The sequence below is a fragment of the Arvicanthis niloticus genome, chromosome 3 (genome assembly GCF_011762505.2).
Source record: "Arvicanthis niloticus isolate mArvNil1 chromosome 3, mArvNil1.pat.X, whole genome shotgun sequence".
Taxonomy (NCBI): Eukaryota; Metazoa; Chordata; class Mammalia; order Rodentia; family Muridae; genus Arvicanthis; species Arvicanthis niloticus.
Genome location: NC_047660.1, coordinates 92712385 through 92718781, shown reverse-complemented (window position 1 = coordinate 92718781; position 6397 = coordinate 92712385). Strand labels below are relative to the sequence as shown.

General features: G+C 45.8%; 1 pseudogene; it reads right to left on the bottom strand.

Moving 5' to 3' along the window:
• Positions 1-2593: 2593 nt before the first annotated feature.
• Positions 2594-3032, bottom strand: LOC117705891 (ubiquitin-conjugating enzyme E2 variant 1-like; annotated as a pseudogene).
• Positions 3033-6397: the final 3365 nt, after the last annotated feature.

Below are 6397 nucleotides of genomic sequence, written 5' to 3'. Positions count from 1 at the left end.
TATATATATATATATATCCCATCTGTGATCCATTTTCAGTACACAGAGTCTGAATTTCATGGCCTTCCAACACATGCATGGACCCTGTAACAAAGAAGATATTTTAATGATTGAAGCTATTATTGACCACATTGACTAACACCACACATGTTGTTGGGAGCCGACTTGTAGCAGAAAGCGGCTATCAGCTTTGCAGCCATCTTGAGCCATAAACCCTGACATGAGACTTGTTTTTCAACAGCCTACAACAGCTGAAGCACACTCTGATATCCCACATATTTTGTTTTGCTGTTTACTGCCCCCAGCTGCAAGGCACACGTGGTATCCAAGCCTGCAAGGCATGCGGTTCACGTGCTGTCCACATGCTATCCATGCCATACATGCCTGTAAGGTGCACGTGGTATCCTGGCCTGTAAGGCTTAGGTCATATCAACACCTACAAGGCACGTGGCAAAAGCATATAAATACCCCAGATTTCCTTTCAATAAATGAGACTTGGGACTTGATCAGAACCTCTGTCTTGTCTCCATTCTTCGAGTCTCTCCCCCGTCTTCCCCCAACTCTGTCTCTCGATAGACCCTGACCCTCAGACAGGAGAAGCAGCTTGGGCCGGGAAACAGTGGCCACCAAGCTTGGAATGGAGAGGGCCGCAACAACATGTGGTCCAGGCTTCACAAGAGTAGACAGTAAAAGAGCCACTAGCTAGCATCAGGGTAGCCTGCTGCCCTGACTTCTAGTAAGCCACTGGGCAAGCAAATCTAAGAGGTGGGGACCAAAGAAAATGTTGAGACACGAGTTGAATTAGAGGAGAGAAAGGAGGTGAGGGAAATGCCTGGTCTAGTTTTGCCTGCCTTTAATTTCAGCACTCAGAAGGCAGAAACAAGTAGATATCTGTGAGTTCAAGGCCCTGTAGGCTCCTCTTGCGTGTGATGCCAAGCATCAGGACATGAAGCAGGAGTTCTTCCTGCATCCATATTCGTCCTGACCTAAGTTCCCAAGAGTATTTTGTTTCACTTTGAGATGAATAGGAGAATTTTGAAAAAGGAAGGAATCATTCCTGGGTAGTTCTTCAAAAATAAGCACTCAGTTCCCGCAGGGGAAGTAGTAATGAGTTTTCAACCAATCATATAGAGGTCATTGAAAGGAGGAGGTGCTAAAAGGCTTCCCTTCAGTGTCAGGAGTGGCTCCTGGGAAGCTCAGCATGAGTTTTGAGGAGAATTAGTTAGCATCTTGGCAATATCAGTTCCCCATGACATCAGCAGTCCTTTCCCTAGACATTCTATTGTATCCTGCAGAGGCCTGGGATGGTTTGAGATATCACTGATGTTGTGGCAACACCAACTTCTCTTGTACTATTTTTTTTTTTTTTGCAACACAACAAATTGCCTTTATTTCGGTATGCATCTACGTTTCAACATTTAGTGGTCCTGAACAGAGTGGGGAACTTGGCAGTGAGCCAGGAGGCCAGGCCCACTGATCTGTGAACATAGTGACAAGCAGAGCTCCCGCAGGTCCCTGTAACATTGAGGTCTGAGGAGCAACATTGAAACCTGAGTCTATAGGGTCAGGGCCTCATGTTCCAGCTGTCAGGCTCCACATCAGACCTAGAGTGCCAGAGTGACTTGAGAGCCCTGTACAAACCTCTTCAATGTGTAAAAGCAAAGTGATTATGGAAAAGGAACCAACTGAGAACCGTGTGGACTTCGGACTTCCACATGGCCTTTTGCCAGGCCAAGGACCCTGATTGCTGGCCGGTCTGAGTCACCTTGTGACTGCTCTGTTCACCTCTAGACCTGAGCTCCAAGCTTGAAGGCTGATGGTGACAATAGGACCAAGGATCAAGAGCCCCCTTCCCAGGCTGGTGGCAGGTGAACCAGTGTATTCAGGAGCTAAGTGAGGGAGGCCAGGCTCTTCCAACCTTATCTGATGGCTTCTGGCCACAGCATGCATTGACTGATGATGGGCAACAAGCAAGTTGAGGAGGGGAAAGCAGCACCCTTTGATAAAGGTGGGGAGATGGGAAGCCCTGAATTCATCACCAATTTCAGAGGAAGGGAAGGGTTACAATCTAAGCTTTTGCAAAGGGTGAGAGTGGAGGACTGGGGACCATGGCTTGGATGGGGCATCACTTAAGACTTAAGAAATCAGGGCTCGGCCAAAGTGCCTGAAGCCCAGCACAGCTGCTACCTGAAGCCTTCCCATTTATTCTAAGGGCCACCACACAGCTGTGGCAGAAGACAGAGCAGGCAAAGGCAGACCCAAGCCAAGTGCCAGCAGCAGGTGATTATGTGATGTGTCTGTTCACAGTTGCTTTAGCTGTGCCCACCGCTCCCAAAGGAAACCGATTTCAACACACCTTCGTGATCCCGGAAGTTCAACCAGGCAGGCAGCGGTTACACTCAATGGATGATGCTACACAGCACAAGTTAGGTACTTCAAATGGACAAGAAGTATCAGAACAGTGTCTCAGGATGAAGTCTGGGTGGGGCTTCCTCTCCAGTACTTTGAGGTTTATGGATGTATCTAGAAAATTCACTACTGTGATAAATGAAGACTTGGGTTGAATGGGGAGGGGAGGCCGGGGTCTTCATGACTAATTGTAACACTGTCCTTCTGGCGGCTGTGGCAGCTTCATGTTCTCTTTGACATCATCGGTCGCCACAGTTCCTTCAGAATGACACTGATGCTGTAGGAATTCTGCCACTTTTCCAACACTGCTGTGGCTCTGGGATCCACCACTCCATTGGAACTGCTCACGCCACTCATATTGACTCTGGTTACAAATCTTAAAGACAGGGGTGCTTCTGGGTACTTAGGCCCACATTCTATTTTAAGGCTGTATATTCAGTTTTCTTAAATTGTTCTGGAGGCCCAGTTATCATGCCTGTCCACCTTGTAAATGTCATGTCCTCTTCTTCCTCCAGACCTCAGCTAACTGTGACATCTGCAACTCCTTTCTGGCCTTCTTTCAGCTTTTCCAACAGTCAAAAATTTCGAGGTACTTTTACTCCCAAGCCTGTGGTGGCTGCCATCTTGTGTTGCCATGACTCCTACTTTTACAATTTTATGCACCGCCTTTATTGATCACCCACACACATGTTGGCTAGAGTAAGAAGGCTACTTGGGAGAGAGAATGGAAAGCAGAGAGAGACAAGTGAGAGGAAGAAAGGGCGCTTCACACTCAGATTAAAACATCAAGAAATAAATGGTCCTTGGAAAGGCACTACCATAAGTGTTGATCAGGAGATGGGGAAATTTCTGAAGGAGGCCACAGTCTTGTTCTGGGTCTTCAAGTAATGAGGCTCAGTAGCTAGTTTCTCTGGGAATCTTCTGGTCTTCCCTGCTTGTCGTGGTTCCTGAATTTGCCAATGATTACAGGACATTAGTTTGTCCCGGAAGCAATGAATTTTTAAGGCCAAATTTGTTCTGGGAGTTTTAGGCTTCTGCTCTGACAAGGGAAAAGGTTTGAATGGGATAAGATGAAAGCAGCCATAGGCAGAGGACTGTTAATGAGATGTCAGCACCTCAGTGCAGGGCATCACTGTCCTCTATTCCATGAACTCCATTAGGTGAACTGTCTGTCCAACTCTAGTAAGAAGGAAAGAAATGGGCTTCCCAGGGAAGACCTTCTGTTTCTCAGGCTTCCCAGCAGAATTACTCTGAACAACTGTCCCTGAAATTTGCCTGTATAGATATCTGATGTAGCAGGTATGGGTGTCAGGTATGTTGTTCTGTAGTTCAGCAAAAGGACTTTCAAAACTGTAAACTAGGATGGAGACCGGTTCCTTCTTGCTAGTTCTGGGTGCCCTGGGATCCCACCAAGTTAACTTGGTGAGTCTGGTGAACATGTTGTACTCCCGAGTTATTTCTCCATCTATAGTCATATGTCTAGAGTAACCTTACAGGAGATATGGACATCTCCACATGATCTGAGGGGTTGTGGACTCTGCTAATTTTCTGATGGCTTCCTAAACCCACAGGCTTATGAGCTCTACCACCAAGTTAAATTCTATGCAGCTTTGAATGAGCCCAAGGAAGCTGTCCTTGGTCATCTGATCCATGTCTTAAGGAAGGCAGAGGAAAACAGCTGGCTAAGAAGCCATAACCCCTCAAACATAGAGATCTGAGATGCACAGAGGAGTCAACTCAGCCCTGGACAAAATCTTTTAGGGTGTCACTGGGTCACAGGCATTCTTGTTTTCTCAAATAGGACTCAGGGTGCTTTGTCGGTGCTCTGCACCTTGTCAGTATGCATGTTCATTTCTGTTCATCTACCCATAGGGGCTGTTGGGGATCCACCATCATCCCAACACCCCTGTCTAAGAGACAGATGAAGAATGTGGAAAGGCTAACTACTCAGCTGCAGTTGATGCACAGTGTGAGAAATGACCTTCAAGATTTCCTGATCTTCATCACTGAAGGAGCCTTATACAATAGGTATTCATTTATTCTTTCAAACACCATGGTGACTTTCCTAGCTCCACGGTATTACTTTCATCTTCTTCCTACTCAGGTTTGGGGTTCTGGGAGACTATAATTCCAGGGTGTCTCTGTGCTAACCTTATGTTTCTAAGTGCTTCCAGAGGCTTGATTTGAAACCTAAGCAGGAGTGAGCTGGGGACATAGACTATTCTATTTCTTCCAAAAGAAAACAAAAGCACACAACTCAGAGATTGAAGCAGCAGTAGTCTCAGTATGTATTGAGAAAGGCCCTGACAGGTGATGTTTTGAGTGAGATACTAGCTGCCATAAATTTTTTTGCAAGGCTTTGTAATTTCCTGGTGATTGTGTGATGCAAGCTTGCTATAGCAGCAGGAAAGCCTACTCCCATTTGGTCCATTTTGTTGCTTGATGGAAGGGATGAGGCTCACCACTCCTCCTTTATGGTCTTGTGCCTTATAATAATACTGCTCAGTGCATTTCTCCCCCGTGTGTGTGTGTGTGTGTGTGTGTGTGTGTGTGTGTGTGTGTGTGTGTGTTAGTGTGTGCTTGTGTCTACACATATATCCTTGGCATAGTTGTATGTGGTAGGGCCTCAGCAAATGCCTGCTCTATCATTCAAAGGTAATGTCAGGGAAGCCATTACCTGGGAGCCATAATTTAAGCAGCAACTCTCCTGGATTATGTGCTCATTTTGGTGCAATATTGGACTTCTCTGAGAAATTCACAAAGCTGTTCTTATGTTGGTTTTTTTCCAGAAGTCTAGATTATTTACACTGGCAAAAGTCACAGTAATAGACACCGGTGGATCTGAACAGGATCAAGAGTCCCTGTTCTGATGAGAGGATAAATATCATCACAGTTTCTGGTGTCCCCGCACCTGTGGCAGAGACCTCTGAGAATTTAGAGAGCTAGTCTGCCCCTCCAGGCCTATACAGGAACCCACGCAACCAGGATTCCTCCAAATGTACAACCTACCTCTGCAGAGCTCTTGACAGGATAGTGAGTTTATTAAGCTTAGAAGGTCCAAGTTCATAGGAGGCAGAAAGTGATACCCATGGGGCTGGGGTATTCCAGGCATAGCCTGGATTCAGGTGAGCATGGAGGCCTGTGTTAATGTCAGTCTTTGCTCCTGTGGCCAGGGCTTACCACAGAATGAATCCTGAAAAAGCTGAAAATGGATCATAAGCAGGTCATGTTGGACCTTCAGACCTTGAAGCTGATCACACTGAGACTTCAGAGAAGTTGGATGATCTGGCCAAGGAGACAGATGTCTATTGTTACGTACCTATCTTGGCTGGGACCCCAACAGTTATGGAATTACCAACCCTGATTTTGTCCCTGCACTGGAGTCTCTGCAGCTCTGATTCCAATCTTTCTTCTATTTCTTGGACTTTGGCCTCTTAGATGAATTTCCCGCGTGTAAAAGCTGCTGTTACTCATCCAATCATTGTCAGGTCAGATTCAGGAGCCTCTAGATCTGCTCTTCTCAACCTGTGGGTCAGGATCTCTGTTTTGGGTCAAATGACTCTTTCACAGAGGTTGCATATCAGACAATCATTTGTATCCTGCATATAAAATCCTGTATATTATGGTTTATTACAGTACTAAAGTTACTAAGTAGAATTAAAAATAGTCTTATGTTAGGGGAATTCATTGTAATTTTAAGGGAAGTATCAATTTCCTAATTGTTTCTTGATTGTGTCAATAAAGACAGTGGAAGCCACTCGTTAGGTGAAGGGAATAAGGTGAGACTGTCAGGTCCCAAGAAAAAGAGAAAGATGAGAGGGAGAAGACCAAGCAGGCAGTGGAGTGGAGGAAACAGAGACTTTAGGTTTCTGGGGGCACCTATAGCCTCTGCTGTGGGTGAAGGCCAGAGAAGATGGAGCAGGATATTCTTCACTCAGCCATTGAGTTATCTGGCTAGTTTTAAAATATTAAGGCTGTCTGGTGTTTT